Below are 24344 nucleotides of genomic sequence, written 5' to 3' on the forward strand. Positions count from 1 at the left end.
TCAGATACAGCATGGGGATTCGAACCCACACCCACCTGCCACGCCCGGTTTTTGTCCCCATTCACTTCCATTCATTTTTTGAAAGTTCGAGATATCAACGCCGTTCCAACTCTATATCGTAAAGCCTACTGATGAAACCCCGACTCAGATACAGCATGGGGATTCGAGCCCACGCCCACCTGCCACGCCCGGTTTTGGTCCCCATTCACTTCCATTCATTTTTTGAAAGTTCGAGATATCAACGCCGTTCCAACTCTATATCGTAAAGCTCACTGATGTAACCCCGACTCAGATACAGCATGGGGATTCGAACCCACGCCCACCTGCCACGCCCGGTTTTTGTCCCTATTCACTTCCATTCATTTTTTGAAAGTTCGAGATATCGACGCCGTTCCAACTCTATATCGTAAAGCTCACTGATGTAACCCGGACTCAGATACAGCATGGGGATTCGAACCCACACCCACCTGCCACGCCCGGTTTTTGTCCCCATTCACTTCCATTCATTTTTTGAAAGTTCGAGATATCGACGCCGTTCCAACTCTATATCGTAAAGCTCACTGATGTAACCCGGACTCAGATACAGCATGGGGATTCGACCCCACGCCCACCTGCCACGCCCGGTTTTTGTCCCCATTCACTTCAATTCATTTTTTGAAAGTTCGAGATATCGACGCCGTTCTAACTCTATATCGTAAAGCTCACTGATGTAACCCCGACTCAGATACAGCATGGGAATTCGAACTCACGCCCAACTGCCACACCCGGTTTTGTGCCTATTCACTTCCATTCATTTTTTAAAAGTTCGAGATATCAACACCGTTCCAACTCTATATCGTAAAGCTCACTGATGTAACCCCGAGTTGGATAAAGCATTAGGATACGCGCGCTCGCCCGACCGGCACACGGCAATCACACTCGCATTTTCTCCGGAAATGCACTCTCTAGTTAGTGTGATTGCAGAATGCAAGCACACTATTGTTATTGTTATTTTCGTTTTCAATATATTATTATTATTCTGCCCGTTTTTTGTCCGTGCTTCTTCTCCCGCAGTTTTCGAGATATCGACCCCGTTCCAGCGCCAAATCGTCCGGCCCATACGGGAATAGAGCGCTTGTATACAACTTTTGGATCGAACCAACACTGTGGGCACAGTGCCCGTTTTAAGGTGCCCGTTTTTCCCCATTGACTCCCATTCATTTTGAAATGAATTTCGAGCTATCAACGCCGTTCCAACCCTTGATCGACCGGGTCATTAATTAGCGCCCAAATCCAAAAAATCATCCGGATACGCCCATCCGTGTGGCATTTATGCCCGTTTTTGCCCGAATTTTTGGACAAAAATCTTGACACCTTTGGCTTTCCACAGAACGTCAACGTGATGACGTAGACGGCATCTTCAGGCCGTTCTGAGAATAGAAAATGGCGGCCGCCAAAAAATCTGACTTATTTTGGTCTGTAACTAAAGTATTAGTGATTTTTAAGATGAAAACGCTGCACAGAATGAAATTATAGTGCAGTTAGACTTTGCAGTGAGCGTCATATCGTTCGCGCTGCAACAGAAACAAAGATATTTATATCCGTTAGCTTCAAGGCTAACGGATGCATTGAAATCAATGGGAATTGCTAAATGCTAAAAGAGGGACCGAAGTCTGAGTGCACTATGCCTGAAATCTGTAAATGAGACACAGCCGATCATAGATTGCGCAATACCATGGCCCCTGCAGTGATAATCACATGTAAATGAATGAGTACTGATTTGTAAGCAGTACAAACGTGCAGAAATGCATTTTTTTACAGGTTTGGCTTTTCAAACACACCCAGAGTGAACTTGTGCTCACACCACAGCTTGTGCACAGATACAGTGGCCTGTCTGGGAGAAAGTATTCACACCCCACGCACCGCACCACTTCTAAACGCATGCGCGCCCCCGACCTGCGCACGCCCGCCGACCGGCACACGGCAATCACACTCGCATTTTCTCCGGAAATGCACTCTCTAGTTAGTGTGATTGCAGAATGCAAGCACACTATTGTTATTGTTATTTTCGTTTTCAATATATTATTATTATTCTGCCCGTTTTTTGTCCGTGCTTCTTCTCCCGCAGTTTTCGAGATATCGACCCCGTTCCAGCGCCAAATCGTCCGGCCCATACGGGAATAGAGCGCTTGTATACAACTTTTTGATCGAACCAACACTGTGGGCACAGTGCCCGTTTTAAGGTGCCCGTTTTTCCCCATTGACTCCCATTCATTTTGAAATGAATTTCGAGCTATCAACGCCGTTCCAACCCTTGATCGACCGGGTCATTAATTAGCGCCCAAATCCAAAAAATCATCCGGATACGCCCATCCGTGTGGCATTTATGCCCGTTTTTGCCCGAATTTTTGGACAAAAATCTTGACACCTTTGGCTTTCCACAGAACGTCAACGTGATGACGTAGACGGCATCTTCAGGCCGTTCTGAGAATAGAAAATGGCGGCCGCCAAAAAATCTGACTTATTTTGGTCTGTAACTAAAGTATTAGTGATTTTTAAGATGAAAACGCTGCACAGAATGAAATTATAGTGCAGTTAGACTTTGCAGTGAGCGTCATATCGTTCGCGCTGCAACAGAAACAAAGATATTTATATCCGTTAGCTTCAAGGCTAACGGATGCATTGAAATCAATGGGAATTGCTAAATGCTAAAAGAGGGACCGAAGTCTGAGTGCACTATGCCTGAAATCTGTAAATGAGACACAGCCGATCATAGATTGCGCAATACCATGGCCCCTGCAGTGATAATCACATGTAAATGAATGAGTACTGATTTGTAAGCAGTACAAACGTGCAGAAATGCATTTTTTTACAGGTTTGGCTTTTCAAACACACCCAGAGTGAACTTGTGCTCACACCACAGCTTGTGCACAGATACAGTGGCCTGTCTGGGAGAAAGTATTCACACCCCACGCACCGCACCACTTCTAAACGCATGCGCGCCCCCGACCTGCGCACGCCCGCCGACCGGCACACGGCAATCACACTCGCATTTTCTCCGGAAATGCACTCTCTAGTTAGTGTGATTGCAGAATGCAAGCACACTATTGTTATTGTTATTTTCGTTTTCAATATATTATTATTATTCTGCCCGTTTTTTGTCCGTGCTTCTTCTCCCGCAGTTTTCGAGATATCGACCCCGTTCCAGCGCCAAATCGTCCGGCCCATACGGGAATAGAGCGCTTGTATACAACTTTTTGATCGAACCAACACTGTGGGCACAGTGCCCGTTTTAAGGTGCCCGTTTTTCCCCATTGACTCCCATTCATTTTGAAATGAATTTCGAGCTATCAACGCCGTTCCAACCCTTGATCGACCGGGTCATTAATTAGCGCCCAAATCCAAAAAATCATCCGGATACGCCCATCCGTGTGGCATTTATGCCCGTTTTTGCCCGAATTTTTGGACAAAAATCTTGACACCTTTGGCTTTCCACAGAACGTCAACGTGATGACGTAGACGGCATCTTCAGGCCGTTCTGAGAATAGAAAATGGCGGCCGCCAAAAAATCTGACTTATTTTGGTCTGTAACTAAAGTATTAGTGATTTTTAAGATGAAAACGCTGCACAGAATGAAATTATAGTGCAGTTAGACTTTGCAGTGAGCGTCATATCGTTCGCGCTGCAACAGAAACAAAGATATTTATATCCGTTAGCTTCAAGGCTAACGGATGCATTGAAATCAATGGGAATTGCTAAATGCTAAAAGAGGGACCGAAGTCTGAGTGCACTATGCCTGAAATCTGTAAATGAGACACAGCCGATCATAGATTGCGCAATACCATGGCCCCTGCAGTGATAATCACATGTAAATGAATGAGTACTGATTTGTAAGCAGTACAAACGTGCAGAAATGCATTTTTTTACAGGTTTGGCTTTTCAAACACACCCAGAGTGAACTTGTGCTCACACCACAGCTTGTGCACAGATACAGTGGCCTGTCTGGGAGAAAGTATTCACACCCCACGCACCGCACCACTTCTAAACGCATGCGCGCCCCCGACCTGCGCACGCCCGCCGACCGGCACACGGCAATCACACTCGCATTTTCTCCGGAAATGCACTCTCTAGTTAGTGTGATTGCAGAATGCAAGCACACTATTGTTATTGTTATTTTCGTTTTCAATATATTATTATTATTCTGCCCGTTTTTTGTCCGTGCTTCTTCTCCCGCAGTTTTCGAGATATCGACCCCGTTCCAGCGCCAAATCGTCCGGCCCATACGGGAATAGAGCGCTTGTATACAACTTTTTGATCGAACCAACACTGTGGGCACAGTGCCCGTTTTAAGGTGCCCGTTTTTCCCCATTGACTCCCATTCATTTTGAAATGAATTTCGAGCTATCAACGCCGTTCCAACCCTTGATCGACCGGGTCATTAATTAGCGCCCAAATCCAAAAAATCATCCGGATACGCCCATCCGTGTGGCATTTATGCCCGTTTTTGCCCGAATTTTTGGACAAAAATCTTGACACCTTTGGCTTTCCACAGAACGTCAACGTGATGACGTAGACGGCATCTTCAGGCCGTTCTGAGAATAGAAAATGGCGGCCGCCAAAAAATCTGACTTATTTTGGTCTGTAACTAAAGTATTAGTGATTTTTAAGATGAAAACGCTGCACAGAATGAAATTATAGTGCAGTTAGACTTTGCAGTGAGCGTCATATCGTTCGCGCTGCAACAGAAACAAAGATATTTATATCCGTTAGCTTCAAGGCTAACGGATGCATTGAAATCAATGGGAATTGCTAAATGCTAAAAGAGGGACCGAAGTCTGAGTGCACTATGCCTGAAATCTGTAAATGAGACACAGCCGATCATAGATTGCGCAATACCATGGCCCCTGCAGTGATAATCACATGTAAATGAATGAGTACTGATTTGTAAGCAGTACAAACGTGCAGAAATGCATTTTTTTACAGGTTTGGCTTTTCAAACACACCCAGAGTGAACTTGTGCTCACACCACAGCTTGTGCACAGATACAGTGGCCTGTCTGGGAGAAAGTATTCACACCCCACGCACCGCACCACTTCTAAACGCATGCGCGCCCCCGACCTGCGCACGCCCGCCGACCGGCACACGGCAATCACACTCGCATTTTCTCCGGAAATGCACTCTCTAGTTAGTGTGATTGCAGAATGCAAGCACACTATTGTTATTGTTATTTTCGTTTTCAATATATTATTGCCATTCCGCCCGTTTTTTGTCTCCCTTTCTTCGTCCGCAATTTTCGAGATATCGACCCCGTTCCAGTGCCAAATCATCCGGCCCATACGGGAATGGACTGCTTGTATACAGCTTTTGGATCGAACCAACACTGTGGGCACAGTGCCCGTTTTAAGGTGCCCGTTTTGCCCCATTGACTCCCATTCATTTTGAAAAAAATGTCGAGCTATCAACGCCGTTCCAACCCTTGATCGACCGGGTCATTAATTAGCGCACAAATCCAAAAAATCATCCGGATACGCCCATCCGTGTGGCATTTATGCCCGTATTTGCCCGAATTTTTGGACTAAAATCTTGACACCTTTGGCTTTCCACAGAACGTCAACGTGATGACGTAGGCGGCATCTTCAGTCCGTTCTGAGAACAGAAAATGGCCGCCGCCAAAAAATCTGACTTATTTTGGTCTGTAACTAAAGTATTAGTGATTTTTAAGGTGAAAACGCTGCACAGAATGAAATTATAAGCCAGTAACACTTAGCAGTGAGCGTCATATCGTTCGCGTTGCAACAGAAAAGAAGATATTTATATCCGTTAGCTTCAAGGCTAACAAATGCATTCAAATCAATGGCAATGGCTACATGCTAAAGGAGGGACCGAAGTGTGAGCACTGTGTAAGTGCACTATGAATGAAAGCTGTAAATGAGACACAGCCGATCATAGATTGCGCAATACCATTGACTTCCATTCATTTTTTTTGAATGGTTATTTAATGGTTATTTCTATAACCTTTATTTAACCTATAAGAGCCCCATTTACTTCCATTCATTTTTTGAAAGTTCGAGATATCAACGCCGTTCCAACTCTATATCGTAAAGCCCACTGATGTAACCCCGACTCAGATACAGCATGGGGACTCGAACCCAAACCCACCTGCCACGCCCGGTTTTCAGCCCCATTCACTTCCATTCATTTTTTGGAAATTTCAAGATATCAACGCCGTTCCAACTGTAAATCATCCGGGCAGTTAATGACACCCCAACCTGGATACAGCATGGTCATACGCAGCCCCGCCCGCCTGCCACGCCCACTTTTTTTATATTTCGAGATATTAACGCCGTTCAAACTCTAATTTGTTTAGCCCACTGATGGCACCCCGACTTGGATACAGCATGGTCATACGCAGCCCCGCCCACCTGCCACGCCCATTTTCTAATATTTCGAGATATCAACACCGTTCCAACTGTAAATCATCTGGCCAGTTAATGACACCCCAACTTGGATACAGCATGGTCATACGCAGCCCCGCCCACCTGCCACGCCCACTTTTTTAATATTTCGAGATATCAACGCTGTTCCAACTCTAATTTGTTTAGCCCACTGCTGACACCCCGACTTGGATACAGCATGGTCATACGCAGCCCCGCCCGTCTGCCACGCCCGTTTCTGAGACGTCCGGACGTCGACGCTGTTCTCAGTTTAGATACGGCGTTCAGATAAGAGCGCACGCACGCCGACCAGCACACGGCAATCACACTCGCATTTTCTCCGGAAATGCACTCTCTAGTTAGTGTGATTGCCTATGGGCAAGCACACTATTGTTATCCGTTAGTCATATTATTATTATTTTTTTTCTTTTTATTATTCCACCACTTTCGTCGCCGGCTATCTCGCCCCGCAGTTTTCGAGATATCGACACTGTTCCAACGCCAAATCGTCCGGCCTGTTGGTGCGACGCGGGCTTGTATACAGCTTTCGGATCCGCCTGCCCGTTCGCCCGCCACGCCCTCTTTTGTAGCGATTTTTTTCCCATAGACTTCCATTCATTTTCAAAAAAATTTTGAGATATCGATGCCGTTCCAACTCTAGATCGTCCGGCCCGTTATTGGCATCACTTATTGAAAAAAAGTTTTTTGATCCGCCCGTCCGTTCACCCGCCACGCCCGCTTTTGTACCGATTTTTGGTCCCATTGACTTCCATTCGTTTTCTTTGAATGGTTGTTCAATGGTTATTTCTATAACGTTTATTTAACCTGTAAGAGTCCCATTCACTTCCATTCATTTTTTGAAAGTTTGAGATATCAACACCGTTCCAACTCTAAATCGTAAAGCCCCCTGATGTAACCCCGACTCAGATACAGTTTTGGGGATTCGAACCCACGCCCACCTGCCACGCCCGTTTTCCGGCTCCATTCACTTCCATTCATTTTTTGAAAGTTTGAGATATCAACACTGTTCCAACTCTAAATTGTAAAGCCCCCTGATGTAACCCCGACTTGGGTACAGCATGGGGATTCGAACCCACACCCACCTGCCACGCCCGGTTTTTGGTCCCATTCACTTCCATTCATTTTTTGAAAGTTCGAGATATCAACACCGTTCCAACTCTATATCGTAAAGCCCACTGATGTAACCCCGACTCAGATACAGCATGGGGATTCGAACCCACACCCACCTGCCACGCCCATTTTTGAGCTCAATTCACTTCCATTCATTTTTTGAAAGTTCGAGATATCGACGCCGTTCCAACTCTAAATTGTAAAGCCCACTGATGTAACCCCGACTCAGGTACAGCATGGGGATTCGAACTCACGCCCACCTGCCACGCCCGGTTTTCTGCCCCATTCACTTCCATTCATTTTTTGAAAGTTTGAGATATCAACATTGTTCCAACTCTAAATCATAAAGCCCACTAATGTAACCCCAAAATGGGTACAGCATGGGGATTCGAACACACGCCCAACTGCCACGCCCGTTTTTCAGCCTCATTGACTTCCATTCATTTTTTGAAAGTTTGAGATATCAACGCCGTTCCAACTCTAAATCATAAAGCCCACTGATGTAACCCCGACTAAGGTACAGCATGGGGATTCGAACCCACACCCACCTGCCACACCCGTTTTTTGGTCCTATTCACTTCCATTCATTTTTTGAAAGTTTGAGATATCAACGCCGTTCCAACTCTAAATTGTAAAGCCCACTGATGTAACCCCGACTCAGATAAAGCATGGGGACTCGAACCCACACCCACCTGCCACGCCTGTTTTTTTGTTCCATTCACTTCCATTCATTTTTTGAAAGTTTGAGATATCGACGCCGTTCCAACTCTAAATCGTAAAGCCCACTGATGTAACCCCGACTCAGGTACAGCATGGGGATTCGAACCCACGCCCACCTGCCACGCCCGTTTTTCGGCTCTATTCACTTCAATTCATTTATTGAAAGTTCGAGATATCAACGCCGTTCCAACTCTATATCGTAAAGCCTACTGATGTAACCCTGACTTGGGTACAGCATGGGGATTCGAACTCACGCCCACCTGCCACGCCCGTTTTTCGACTCCACTCACTTCTATTCATTTTTTGAAAGATCGAGATATCGACGCCGTTTCAACTCTAAATCGTAAAGCCCACTGATGACACCCCGAGTTGGATAAAGCATTGGGATACGCACGCCCGCCCGACCGGCACACGGCAATCACACTCGCATTTTCTCCGGAAATGCACTCTCTAGTTATTATTATTATTCCACCCGTTTTTTGTCCGCGTTTCTTCGTCCGCAGTTTTCGAGATATCGACCCCGTTCCAGCGCCAAATCGTCCGGCCCATACGGGAATCGAGCGCTTGTATACACGTTTTCGATCCGCCCGCCCGTTCGCCAGCCACGCCCGCTTTTGTAGCGTTTTTTGGTCCCATTGACTTCCATTCATTTTTTTAGAATGGGATTTTCCTATACCCACCCTCGACTCAAATCGAGAGCTAGGATTTAAAGATAAAGTATTTACCCCCCCATCCACCAAACACACACTGTAGCTCTTCTATACAGCATTTAGATACGCTCACTTCCCACTGATGTAACCACACTCACATACAACATTTAGATACGCTCACTTCCCACTGAGCATGGGCATTCGAACTCACACCCACCTGCCACGCCCGTTTTTCGGCCCCATTCACTTCCATTCATTTTTTGAAAGTTCGAGATATCGACGCCGTTCCAACTCTAAATTGTAAAGCCCCCTGATGTAACCCCGACATAGGTACAGCATGGGGATTCGAACCCACACCCACCTGCCACGCCCGGTTTTCAGCCCCATTCACTTCCATTCATTTTTTGAAAGTTCGAGATATCAACGCCGTTCCAACTCTAAATTGTAAAGCCCCCTGATGTAACCCCGACATGGGTACAGCATGGGGATTCGAACCCACACCCACCTGCCACGCCCGGTTTTTGGTCCCATTCACTTCCATTCATTTTTTGAAAGTTCGAGATATCAACGCCGTTCCAACTCTAAATTGTAAAGCCCCCTGATGTAACCCCGACTCGGGTACAGCATGGGGATTCGAACCCACACCCACCTGCCACGCCCGATTTTCGGCTCCATTCACTTCCATTCATTTTTTGAAAGTTCGAGATATCAACGCCGTTCCAACTCTAAATCGGAAAACCCACTGATGTAACCCCAACTTGGGTACAGCATGGGGATTCGAACCCACACCCACCTGCCACGCCCGGTTTTTGGTCCCATTCACTTCTATTCATTTTTTGAAAGTTCGATATATCAACGCCGTTACAACTCTATATCGTAAAGCCCACTGATGTAACCCCGACTCAGATACAGCATGGGGATTCGAACCCATGCCCACCTGCCACGCCCATTTTCCGGCTCCATTCACTTCCATTAATTTTTTGAAAGTTCGAGATATCAACGCCGTTCCAACTCTATATCGTAAAGCCCACTGATGTAACCCCGACTTGGGTACAGCATGGGGATTCGAACCCACACCCACCTGCCACGCCCGGTTTTTGGTCCCATTCACTTCCATTCATTTTTTGAAAGTTTGAGATATCAACGCCGTTCCAACTCTATATCATAAAGCCCCCTGATGTAACCAAGACTCAGGTACAGCATGGGGATTCGAACCCACGCCCACCTGCCACGCCCGGTTTTTGTCACCATTCACTTCCATTCATTTTTTGAAAGTTCGAAATATCGACGCCGTTCCAACTCTTTATCGTAAAACCCACTGATGTAACCCCGACTCAAATACAGCATGGGGATTCGACCCCACGCCCACCTGCCACGCCCGGTTTTTGTCCCCATTCACTTCCATTCATTTTTTGAAAGTTCGAGATATCAACGCCGTTCCAACTCTAAATCGGAAAACCCACTGATGTAACCCCAACTTGGGTACAGCATGGGGATTCGAACCCACACCCACCTGCCACGCCCGGTTTTTGGTCCCATTCACTTCTATTCATTTTTTGAAAGTTCGATATATCAACGCCGTTACAACTCTATATCGTAAAGCCCACTGATGTAACCCCGACTCAGATACAGCATGGGGATTCGAACCCATGCCCACCTGCCACGCCCATTTTCCGGCTCCATTCACTTCCATTAATTTTTTGAAAGTTCGAGATATCAACGCCGTTCCAACTCTATATCGTAAAGCCCACTGATGTAACCCCGACTTGGGTACAGCATGGGGATTCGAACCCACACCCACCTGCCACGCCCGGTTTTTGGTCCCATTCACTTCCATTCATTTTTTGAAAGTTTGAGATATCAACGCCGTTCCAACTCTATATCATAAAGCCCCCTGATGTAACCAAGACTCAGGTACAGCATGGGGATTCGAACCCACGCCCACCTGCCACGCCCGGTTTTTGTCACCATTCACTTCCATTCATTTTTTGAAAGTTCGAAATATCGACGCCGTTCCAACTCTTTATCGTAAAACCCACTGATGTAACCCCGACTCAAATACAGCATGGGGATTCGACCCCACGCCCACCTGCCACGCCCGGTTTTTGTCCCCATTCACTTCCATTCATTTTTTGAAAGTTTGAGATATCGACGCCGTTCCAACTCTATATCGTGAAGCTCACTGATGTAACCCCGACTCAGATACAGCATGGGGATTCGAACCCACGCCCACCTGCCACGCCCGGTTTTTGTCCCCATTCACTTCCATTCATTTTTTGAAAGTTTGAGATATCAAAACCGTTCCAACTCTAAATCGTAAAGCCCACTGATGACACCCCAACATGGGTACAACATGGGGATTCGAACCCATGCCCACCTGCCACGCCCATTTTTCAGCTCCATTTACTTCCATTCATTTTTTGAAAGTTCGAGATATCAACGCCGTTCCAACTCTAAATCGTAAAGCCCACTGATGTAACCCCGAATCAGATACAGCATGGGGATTCGAACCCACGCCCACCTGCCACGCCCGGTTTTTGGTCCCATTCACTTCCATTCATTTTTTGAAAGTTCGAGATATCAACGCCGTTCCAACTCTATATCGTAAAGCCCCCTGATGTAACCCCGACTCAGGTACAGCATGGGGATTCGAACCCACACCCACCTGCCACGCCCGGTTTTTGTCCCCATTCACTTCCATTCATTTTTTGAAAGTTTGAGATATCATTGCCATTCCAACTCTATATCGTAAAGCTCACTGATGTAACCCCGACTCAGATACAGCATGGGGATTCGAACCCATGCCCACCTGCCACGCCCGGTTTTTGTCCCCATTCACTTCCATTCATTTTTTAAAAGTTCGAGATATCAACGCCGTTCCAACTCTATATCGTAAAGCTACCTGATGTAACCCCGACTCAGATACAGCATGGGGATTCGAACCCACACCCACCTGCCACGCCCGGTTTTTGTCCCAATTCACTTCCATTAATTTTTTGAAAGTTCGAGATATCAACGCCGTTCCAACTCTATATCGTAAAGCCCACTGATGTAACCCCGACTAAGGTACAGCATGGGGATTTGAACCCACACCCACTTGCCACGCCCAGTTTTTGTCCCCATTCACTTCCATTCATTTTTTGAAAGTTCGAGATATCAACGCCGTTCCAACTCTATATCGTAAAACCCACTGATGTAACCCCGACTCAGATACAGCATGGGGATTCGAACCCACGCCGACCTGCCACGCCCGGTTTTTGTCCTCATTCACTTCCATTCATTTTTTTAAAGTTCGAGATATCGACGCCGTTTCAATTTTAAATCGTAAATCCCACTGATGACACCCCAACTTGGATAAAGCATTGGGTTACGCGCGCCCGCCCGATCGGCACACGGCAATCACACTCGCATTTTCTGCAGGAAATGCACATCTCTAGTTATTATTATTATTCCACCCGTTTTTTGTCTCCCTATCTTCGTCCGCAGTTTTCGAGATATCGACCCCGTTCCAGCGCCAAATCGTCCGGCCCATACGGGAATCAACTGCTTGTATACAGGTTTTCGATCTGCCCGCCCCTTCACCCGCCACGCCCGTTTTTCCGGAAATTTTGTCCCATAGACTTCAATTCATTTTTGAAAAAATTTTGAGATATCGACGCCGTTCCAACTCTATATCGTCCGGCACGTTATTGAAATAACTTCTTGTTTTTTGCTTTTCGATCCGCCCGCCCGTTCACCTGCCACGCCCTCTTTTTTACCGTTTTTTGGTCCTATTGACTTCCATTCATTTTTTCTGAATGGTTGTTGAATGCTCATTTCTACAACCTTTATTTAACCTATAAGAGCCCCATTCACTTCCATTCATTTTTTGAAAGTTTGAGATATCGACGCCGTTCCAACTCTAAATCGTAAAGCTCACTGATGTAACCCCGACTCAGATACAGCATGGGGATTCGAACCCACACCCACCTGCCACGCCCGGTTTTTATCCCCATTCACTTCCATTCATTTTTTGAAAGTTCGAGATATCAACGCCGTTCCAACTCTATATCGTAAAGCTCACTGATGTAACCCCGACTCAGATACAGCATGGGGATTCGAACCCACGCCCACCTGCCACGCCCGGTTTTTGTCCCCATTCACTTCCATTCATTTTTTGAAAGTTCGAGATATCGACGCCGTTCCAACTCTAAATCGTAAAGCCCACTGATGTAACCCCAACTTGGGTACAGCATGGGGATTCGAACCCACGCCCACCTGCCACGCCCGGTTTTTATCCCCATTCACTTCCATTCATTTTTTGAAAGTTCGAGATATCAACGCCGTTCCAACTCTATATCGTAAAGCTCACTGATGTAACCCCGACTCAGATACAGCATGGGGATTCGAACCCACACCCACCTGCCACGCCCGGTTTTTATCCCCATTCACTTCCATTCATTTTTTGAAAGTTCGAGATATCAACGCCGTTCCAACTCTATATCGTAAAGCTCACTGATGTAACCCCGACTCAGATACAGCATGGGGATTCGAACCCACGCCCACCTGCCACGCCCGGTTTTTGTCCCCATTCACTTCCATTCATTTTTTGAAAGTTCGAGATATCGACGCCGTTCCAACTCTAAATCGTAAAGCCCACTGATGTAACCCCAACTTGGGTATAGCATGGGGATTCGAACCCACACCCACCTGCCACGCCCGGTTTTTGTCCCCATTCACTTCCATTCATTTTTTGAAAGTTCAAGATATCGACACCGTTCCAACTCTATATCGTAAAGCTCACTGATGTAACCCCGACTCAGGTATAGCATGGGGATTCGAACCCACACCCAACTGCCACGCCCGTTTTTCGGCCCCATTCACTTCCATTCATTTTTTGAAAGTTTGAGATATCAACGCCGTTCCAACTCTATATCGTAAAGCCCACTGATGACGCCCCAACATGGGTACAGCATGGGGATTCGAACCCACGCCCACCTGCCACGCCCGGTTTTTGGTCCCATTCACTTCCATTCATTTTTTGAAAGTTCGAGATATCGACGCCGTTCCAACTTTACATCATAAATCCCACTGATGTAACCTTGACTTGGGTACAGCATGGGGATTCAATCCCACGCCCACCTGCCACGCCCATTTTTCGGCTACATTCACTTCCATTAATTTTTTGAAAGTTCGAGATATCAACGCCGTTCCAACTCTATATCGTAAAGCTTACTGATGTAACCCCGACTCAGATACAGCATGGGGATTCGAACCCACGCCCACCTGCCACGCCCGGTTTTTGTCCCCATTCATTTCCATTCATTTTTTGAAAGTTCGAGATATCAACGCCGTTCCAACTCTAAATCGTAAAGCCCACTGATGTAACCCCGACTTGGGTACAGCATGGGGATTCAATCCCACGCCCACCTGCCACGCCCATTTTTCGGCTACATTCACTTCCATTCATTTTTTGAAAGTTCGAGATATCAACGCCGTTCCAACTCTATATCGTAAAGCTCACTGATGTAACCCCGACTCAGATACAGCATGGGGATTCGAACCCACGCCCACCTGCCACGCCCGGTTTTTGTCCCCATTCATTTCCATTCATTTTTTGAAAGTTCGAGATATCAACGCCGTTCCAACTCTAAATCGTAAAGCCCACTGATGTAACCCCGACTTGGGTACAGCATGGGGATTCAATCCCACGCCCACCTGCCACGCCCATTTTTCGGCTACATTCACTTCCATTCATTTTTTGAAAGTTCGAGATATCAACGCCGTTCCAACTCTATATCGTAAAGCTCTTTGATGTAACCCCGACTCAGATACAGCATGGGGATTCGAACCCACGACCACCTGCCACGCCCGGTTTTTGTCCCCATTCACTTCCATTCATTTTTTGAAAGTTCGAGATATCAACGCCGTTCCAACTCTATATCGTAAAGCTCACTGATGTAACCCCGACTCCGATACAGCATGGGGATTCGAACCCACACCCACCTGCCACGCCCGGTTTTTGTCCCTATTCACTTCCATTCATTTTTTGAAAGTTCGAGATATCAACGCCGTTCCAACTCTATATCGTAAAGCTCACTGACATAACCCCGACTTAGATACAGCATGGGGATTCGAACCCACACCCACCTGCCACACCCGGTTTTTGTCCTTATTCACTTCCATTCATTTTTTGAAAGTTCGAGATATCAACGCCGTTCCAACTCTAAATCGTAAAGCCCACTGATGTTACCCCGACTCAGATACAGCATGGGGATTCGAACCCACGCCCACCTGCCACGCCCGGTTTTTGTCCTTATTCACTTCTATTCATTTTTTAAAAGTTCGAGATATCGACGCCGTTCCAACTCTAAATCGTAAAGCCCACTGATGTTACCCCGTCTCAGATACAGCATGGGGATTCGAACCCACGCCCACCTGCCACGCCCGGTTTTTGTCCCCATTCACTTCCATTCATTTTTTGAAAATTTGAGATATCGATGCCGTTCCAACTTTAAATCATAAAGCCTACTGACGTAACCCCGACATGGGTACAGCATGGGGATTCGAACCAACGCCAACCTGTCACGCACGGTTTTTGGTTGCATTCACTTCCATTCATTTTTGGAAAGTTCGAGATATCAACGCCGTTCCAACTCTATATCGTAAAGCCCACTGATGTAACCCCGACTCAGGTACAGCATGGGGACTCGAACCCACGCCCACCTGCCACGCCCGGTTTTATATCTCATTCATTTCCATTCATTTTTTGAAAGTTCGAGATATCAACGCCGTTCCAACTCTAAATCGTAAAGCCCACTAATGTAACCTCGACTTGGGTACAGCATGGGGATTCGAACCAACGCCCCCCTGCCACGCCCGGTTTTAATTCCCATTCACTTCCATTCATTTTTTGAAAGTTCGAGATATCAACGCCGTTCCAACTCTAAATCGTAAAGCCCACTGATGTAACCCCGACTTGGGTACAGCATGGGGATTCGAACCAACGCCCATCTGCCACGCCCGTTTTTTGGTCCTATTCACTTACATTCAATTTTTGAAAGTTCGAGATATCAACGCCGTTCCAACTCTATATCATAAAGCTCACTGATGTTACCCCGACTTGGGTACAGCATGGGGATTCGAACCCACACCCACCTGCCACGCCCGGTTTTTGGTTCCATTCACTTCCATTCATTTTTTGAAATTTTGAGATATCAACGCCGTTCCAACTTTACATCATAAATCCCACTGATGTAACCCCGACTCAGATACAGCATGGGGATTCGAACCCACGCCCACCTGCCACGCCCGTTTTTCCGCTCAATTCACTTCCATTCATTTTTTGAAAGTTCGAGATATCAACGCCGTTCAAACTCTAAATTGTAAAGCCCACTGATGTAATCCCGACTTGCGTACAGCATGGGGATTTGAACCCACACCCACCTGCCACGCCCGGTTTTTGTCCCCATTCACTTCCATTCATTTTTTGAAAGTTCGAGATATCAACGCCGTTCCAACTCTATATCATAAAGCTCACTGATGTTACCCCGACTTGGGTACAGCATGGGGATTCGAACCCACACCCACCTGCCACGCCCGGTTTTTGGTTCCATTCACTTCCATTCATTTTTTGAAATTTTGAGATATCAACGCCGTTCCAACTTTACATCATAAATCCCACTGATGTAACCTTGACTTGGGTACAGCATGGGGATTCAATCCCACGCCCACCTGCCACGCCCATTTTTCGGCTACATTCACTTCCATTCATTTTTTGAAAGTTCGAGATATCAACGCCGTTCCAACTCTATATCGTAAAGCTCACTAATGTAACCCCGACTCAGATACAGCATGGGGATTCGAACCCACGCCCACCTGCCACTCCCGGTTTTTGTCCCCATTCACTTCCATTCATTTTTTGAAAGTTCGAGATATCAACGCCGTTCCAACTCTAAATCGTAAAGCCCACTGATGTAACCCCGACTTGGGTACAGCATGGGGATTCAATCCCACGCCCACCTGCCACGCCCATTTTTCGGCTACATTCACTTCCATTAATTTTTTGAAAGTTCGAGATATCAACGCCGTTCCAACTCTATATCGTAAAGCTTACTGATGTAACCCCGACTCAGATACAGCATGGGGATTCGAACCCACGCCCACCTGCCACGCCCGGTTTTTGTCCCCATTCATTTCCATTCATTTTTTGAAAGTTCGAGATATCAACGCCGTTCCAACTCTAAATCGTAAAGCCCACTGATGTAACCCCGACTTGGGTACAGCATGGGGATTCAATCCCACGCCCACCTGCCACGCCCATTTTTCGGCTACATTCACTTCCATTCATTTTTTGAAAGTTCGAGATATCAACGCCGTTCCAACTCTATATCGTAAAGCTCACTGATGTAACCCCGACTCAGATACAGCATGGGGATTCGAACCCACGCCCACCTGCCACGCCCGGTTTTTGTCCCCATTCATTTCCATTCATTTTTTGAAAGTTCGAGATATCAACGCCGTTCCAACTCTAAATCGTAAAGCCCACTGATGTAACCCCGACTTGGGTACAGCATGGGGATTCAATCCCACGCCCACCTGCCACGCCCATTTTTCGGCTACATTCACTTCCATTCATTTTTTGAAAGTTCGAGATATCAACGCCGTTCCAACTCTATATCGTAAAGCTCTTTGATGTAACCCCGACTCAGATACAGCATGGGGATTCGAACCCACGACCACCTGCCACGCCCGGTTTTTGTCCCCATTCACTTCCATTCATTTTTTGAAAGTTCGAGATATCAACGCCGTTCCAACTCTATATCGTAAAGCTCACTGATGTAACCCCGACTCAGATACAGCATGGGGATTCGAACCCACACCCACCTGCCACGCCCGGTTTTTGTCCCTATTCACTTCCATTCATTTTTTGAAAGTTCGAGATATCAACGCCGTTCCAACTCTATATCGTAAAGCTCACTGACATAACCCCGACTTAGATACAGCATGGGGATTCGAACCCACACCCACCTGCCACGCCCGGTTTTTGTCCTTATTCACTTCCATTCATTTTTTGAAAGTTCGAGATATCAACGCCGTTCCAACTCTAAATCGTAAAGCCCACTGATGTTACCCCGACTCAGATACAGCATGGGGATTCGAACCCACGCCCACCTGCCACGCCCGGTTTTTGTCCTTATTCACTTCTATTCATTTTTTAAAAGTTCGAGATATCGACGCCGTTCCAACTCTAAATCGTAAAGCCCACTGATGTTACCCCGTCTCAGATACAGCATGGGGATTCGAACCCACGCCCACCTGCCACGCCCGGTTTTTGTCCCCATTCACTTCCATTCATTTTTTGAAAATTTGAGATATCGATGCCGTTCCAACTTTAAATCATAAAGCCTACTGACGTAACCCCGACATGGGTACAGCATGGGGATTCGAACCAACGCCAACCTGTCACGCCCGGTTTTTGGTTGCATTCACTTCCATTTATTTTTGGAAAGTTCGAGATATCAACGCCGTTCCAACTCTATATCGTAAAGCCCACTGATGTAACCCCGACTCAGGTACAGCATGGGGACTCGAACCCACGCCCACCTGCCACGCCCGGTTTTATATCTCATTCATTTCCATTCATTTTTTGAAAGTTCGAGATATCAACGCCGTTCCAACTCTAAATCGTAAAGCCCACTAATGTAACCTCGACTTGGGTACAGCATGGGGATTCGAACCAACGCCCCCCTGCCACGCCCGGTTTTAATTCCCATTCACTTCCATTCATTTTTTGAAAGTTCGAGATATCAACGCCGTTCCAACTCTAAATCGTAAAGCTCACTGATGACACCTTGACTTTGGTACAGCATGGGGATTCGAATCCACACCCAACTGCCACGCCCGTTTTTCAGCTCCATTCACTTTTTGAAAGTTCGAGATATCTACGCTGTTCCAACCTCAAATCGTAAAGCCCACTGATGACTCTCCGAGTTGGATAGAGCATTGGGATACGCGCGCCCGCCCGATCAGCACACGGCAATCACACTCGCATTTTCTCCGGAAATGCACTCTCTAGTTATTATTATTATTCCACCCGTTTTTTGTCCGCGTTTCTTCGTCCGCAGTTTTCGAGATATCGACCCCGTTCCAGCGCCAAATCGTCCGGCCCATACGGGAATCGAGCGCTTGTATACACGTTTTCGATCCGCCCGCCCGTTCGCCGGCCACGCCCGCTTTTGTAGCGTTTTTTGGTCCCATTGACTTCCATTCATTTTTTTAGAATGGGATTTTCCTATACCGGCCCTCGACTCAAATCGAGAGCTAGGATTTAAAGATAAAGTATTTACCCCCCCATCCCCCAAACACACACTGTAGCTCTTCTATACAGCATTTAGATACGCTCACTTCCCACTGATGTAACCCCAATCACATACAGCATTTAGATACGCTCACTTCCCACTGAGCATGGGGATTCGAACTCACACCCACCTGCCACGCCCGTTTTTCGGCTCCATTCACTTCCATTCATTTTTTGAAAGTTCGAGATATCGACGCCGTTCCAACTCTAAATTGTAAAGCCCCCTGATGTAACCCCGACTCAGGTACAGCATGGGGATTCGAACCCACACCCACCTGCCACGCCCGGTTTTCAGCCCCATTCACTTCCATTCATTTTTTGAAAGTTCGAGATATCGACGCCGTTCCAACTCTAAATTGTAAAGCCCCCTGATGTAACCCCGACATGGGTACAGCATGGGGATTCGAACCCACACCCACCTGCCACGCCCGGTTTTTGTCCCCATTCACTTCCATTCATTTTTTGAAAGTTTGAGATATCGACGCCGTTCCAACTCTAAATTGTAAAGCCCCCTGATGTAACCCCGACTCAGGTACAGCATGGGGATTCGAACCCACACCCACCTGCCACGCCCGGTTTTTGGTCCCATTCACTTCCATTCATTTTTTGAAAGTTTGAGATATCAACGCCGTTCCAACTCTATATCATAAAGCTCACTGATGTAACCAAGACTCAGGTACAGCATGGGGATTCGAACCCACGCCCACCTGCCACGCCCGGTTTTTGTCCCCATTCACTTCCATTCATTTTTTGAAAGTTCGAGATATCAACACCGTTCCAACTCTAAATCGTAAAGCCCACTGATGTAACCCCGACTCAAATACAGCATGGGGATTCGAACCCACGCCCACCTGCCACGCCCGGTTTTTGTCCCCATTCACTTCCATTCATTTTTTGAAAGTTCGAGATATCGATGCCGTTCCAACTCTAAATTGTAAAGCCCCCTGATGTAACCCCGACTTAAGTACAGCATGGGGATTCGAACCCACACCCACCTGCCACGCCCGTTTTTCGGCCCCATTCACTTCCATTCATTTTTTGAAAGTTCGAGATATCAACGCCGTTCCAACTCTAAATCGAAAAACCCACTGATGTAACCCCGACTCAGGTACAGCATGGGGATTCGAACCCACGCCCACCTGCCTCGCCCGGTTTTTGGTCCTATTCACTTCTATTCATTTTTTGAAAGTTCGATATATCAACGCCGTTCCAACTCTATATCGTAAAGCTCACTGATGTAACCCCGACTCAGGTACAGCATGGGGATTCGAACCCATGCCCACCTGCCACGCCCATTTTCCGGCTCCATTCACTTCCATTCATTTTTTGAAAGTTCGAGATATCAACGCCGTTCCAACTCTATATCATAAAGCCCCCTGATGTAACCAAGACTCAGGTACAGCATGGGGATTCGAACCCACGCCCACCTGCCACGCCCGGTTTTGGTCCCATTCACTTCCATTCATTTTTTGAAAGTTTGAGATATCAACGCCGTTCCAACTCTATATCATAAAGCCCCCTGATGTAACCAAGACTCAGGTACAGCATGGGGATTCGAACCCACGCCCACCTGCCGCGCCCGGTTTTTGTCACCATTCATTTCCATTCATTTTTTTAAAGTTCGAGATATCAACACCGTTCCAACTCTAAATCGTAAAGCCCACTGATGTAACCCCGACTCAAATACAGCATGGGGATTCGAACCCCCGCCCACCTGCCACGCCCGTTTTTCAGCTCCATTCACTTCCATTCATTTTTTGAAAGTTTGAGATATCAACACCGTTCCAACTCTATATCGTAAAGCCCACTGATGTAACCCCGACTCAGGTACAGCATTGGGATTCGAACCCATGCCCACCTGCCACGCCCATTTTCCGGCTCCATTCACTTCCATTCATTTTTTGAAAGTTCGAGATATCAACGCCGTTCCAACTCTATATCGTAAAGCCCACTGATGTAACCCCGACTTGGGTACAGCATGGGGATTCGAACCCACGCCCACCTGCCACGCCCGGTTTTCAGCTCCATTCACTTCCATTCATTTTTTGAAAGTTCGAGATATCAACGCCGTTCCAACTCTATATCGTAAAGCCCACTGATGTAACCCCGACTTGGGTACAGCATGGGGATTCGAACCCACGCCCACCTGCCACACCCGGTTTTCAGCTCCATTCACTTCCATTCATTTTTTGAAAGTTCGAGATATCAACGCCGTTCCAACTCTATATCGTAAAGCCCACTGATGTAACCCCGACTCAGATACAGCATGGGGATTCGAACCCACACCCACCTGCCACGCCCGGTTTTTGTCTTCATTCATTTCCATAAATTTTTTGAAAGTTCGAGATATCAACACCGTTCCAACTCTAAATTGTAAAGCCCCCTGATGTAACCCCGACTCAAATACAGCATGGGGATTCGAACCCATGCCCACCTGCCACGCCCGTTTTTCGGCTCCATTCACTTCCATTCATTTTTTGAAAGTTCGAGATATCAATGCCGTTCTAACTCTAAATTGTAAAGCCCCCTGATGTAACCCCGACTTGGGTACAGCATGGGGATTCGAACCAACACCCACCTGCCACGCCCGATTTTCGGCTCTATTAACTTCCATTCATTTTTTTAAAGTTTGAGATATCGACGCCGTTCCAACTCTAAATCGTAAAGCCCACTGATGTAACCCCGACTCAGGTACAGCATGGGGATTCGAACCCACGCCCACCTGCCTCGCCCGGTTTTTGGTCATATTCACTTCTATTCATTTTTTGAAAGTTCGATATATCAACGCCGTTCCAACTCTATATCGTAAAGCTCACTGATGTAACCCCGACTCAGGTACAGCATGGGGATTCGAACCCATGCCCACCTGCCACGCCCATTTTCCGGCTCCATTCACTTCCATTCATTTTTTGAAAGTTCGAGATATCAACGCCGTTCCAACTCTATATCGTAAAGCCCACTGATGTAACCCCGACTCGGGTACAGCATGGGGATTCGAACCCACACCCACCTGCCACGCCCGGTTTTTGGTCCCATTCACTTCCATTCATTTTTTGAAAGTTTGAGATATCAACGCCGTTCCAACTCTATATCATAAAGCCCCCTGATGTAACCCCGACTCAAATACAGCATGGGGATTCGAACTCACACCCACCTGCCACGCCCGGTTTTCGGCCCTATTCACTTCCATTCATTTTTTGAAAGTTTGAGATATCAACGCCGTTCCAACTCTAAATCGTAAAGCCCACTGATGTAACCCCGACTCAGATACAGCATGGGGATTTGAACCCACACCCACCTGCCACGCCCGTTTTTCGGGCCCATTCACTTCCATTCATTTTTTGAAAGTTCGAGATATCAACGCCGTTCCAACTCTAAATCGGAAAACCCACTGATGTAACCCCAACTTGGGTACAGCCTGGGGATTCGAACCCACGCCCACCTGCCACGCCCGGTTTTTGGTCTTATTCACTTCTATTCATTTTTTGAAAGTTCGATATATCAACGTCGTTCCAACTCTATATCGTAAAGCCCACTGATGTAACCCCGACTCAGGTACAGCATTGGGATTCGAACCCATGCCCACCTGCCACGCCCATTTTCCGGCTCCATTCACTTTCATTCATTTTTTGAAAGTTCGAGATATCAACGCCGTTCCAACTCTATATCGTAAAGCCCACTGATGTAACCCCGACTTGGGTACAGCATGGGGATTCGAACCCACGCCCACCTGCCACACCCGGTTTTCAGCTCCATTCACTTCTATTCATTTTTTGAAAGTTCGAGATATCAACGCCGTTCCAACTCTATATCGTAAAGCCCACTGATGTAACCCCGACTCAGATACAGCATGGGGATTCGAACCCACACCCACCTGCCACGCCCGGTTTTTGTCCCCATTCATTTCCATTAATTTTTTTAAAGTTCGAGATATCAACGCCGTTCCAACTCTATATCGTAAAGCCCACTGATGTAACCCTGACTCAGGTACAGCATGGGGATTCGAACCCATGCCCAACTGCCACGCCCGGTTTTCGGCCCCATTCACTTCCATTCAATTTTTGAAAGTTTGAGATATCAACGCCGTTCCAACTCTAAATCGTAAAGCTCACTGATGTAACCCCGACTCAGATACAGCATGGGGATTCGAACCCACGCCCACCTGCCACGCCCGGTTTTTCTGCTCCATTCACTTCCTCTCATTTTTTGAAAGTTCGAGATATCGACGCCGTTCCAACTGTAAATCGTACAGCCCACTGATGTAACCCCGACTCAGTTACAGCATGGGGATTCGAATCCAAGCCCACCTGCCACGCCCGGTTTTTCTGCTCAATTTACTTCCATTCATTTTTTGAAAGTTCGAGATATCGACGCCGTTCCAACTCTAAATCGTAAAGCCCACTGATGTAACCCCGACTCAGATACAGCATGGGGATTCGAACCCACACCCACCTGCCACGCCCGGTTTTTGTCCCCATTCACTTCCATTCATTTTTTGAAAGTTTGAGATATCGACGCCGTTCCAACTCTAAATAGTAAAGCTCACTGATGTAACCCCGACTCAGATACAGCATGGGGATTCGAACCCAAGCCCACCTGCCACGCCTGGTTTTTCTGCTATATTCACTTCCATTCATTTTTTGAAAGTTCGAGATATCGACGCCGTTCCAACTCTATATCGTAAAGCTCACTGATGTAACCCCGACTCAGATACAGCATTGGGATTCGAACCCACACCCACCTGCCACGCCCGGTTTTTGTCCCCATTCACTTCCATTCATTTTTTGAAAGTTCGAGATATCGACACCGTTCCAACTATAAATCGTAAAGCCCCCTGATGTAACCCCGACTAAGACACAGCATGGGGATTCGAACCCACGCCCACCTGCCACGCCCGGTTTTTGTCCCCATTCACTTCCATTCATTTTTTGAAAGTTCGAGATATCGACACCGTTCCAACTATAAATCGTAAAGCCCCCTGATGTAACCCCGACTAAGACACAGCATGGGGATTCGAACCCACGCCCACCTGCCACGCCCGGTTTTTCTGCTCCATTCACTTCCATTCATTTTTTGAAAGTTCGAGATATC

The sequence above is a fragment of the Trichomycterus rosablanca genome, chromosome 19, assembly GCF_030014385.1.
Source record: "Trichomycterus rosablanca isolate fTriRos1 chromosome 19, fTriRos1.hap1, whole genome shotgun sequence".
In the NCBI taxonomy this organism is placed as follows: Eukaryota; Metazoa; Chordata; class Actinopteri; order Siluriformes; family Trichomycteridae; genus Trichomycterus; species Trichomycterus rosablanca.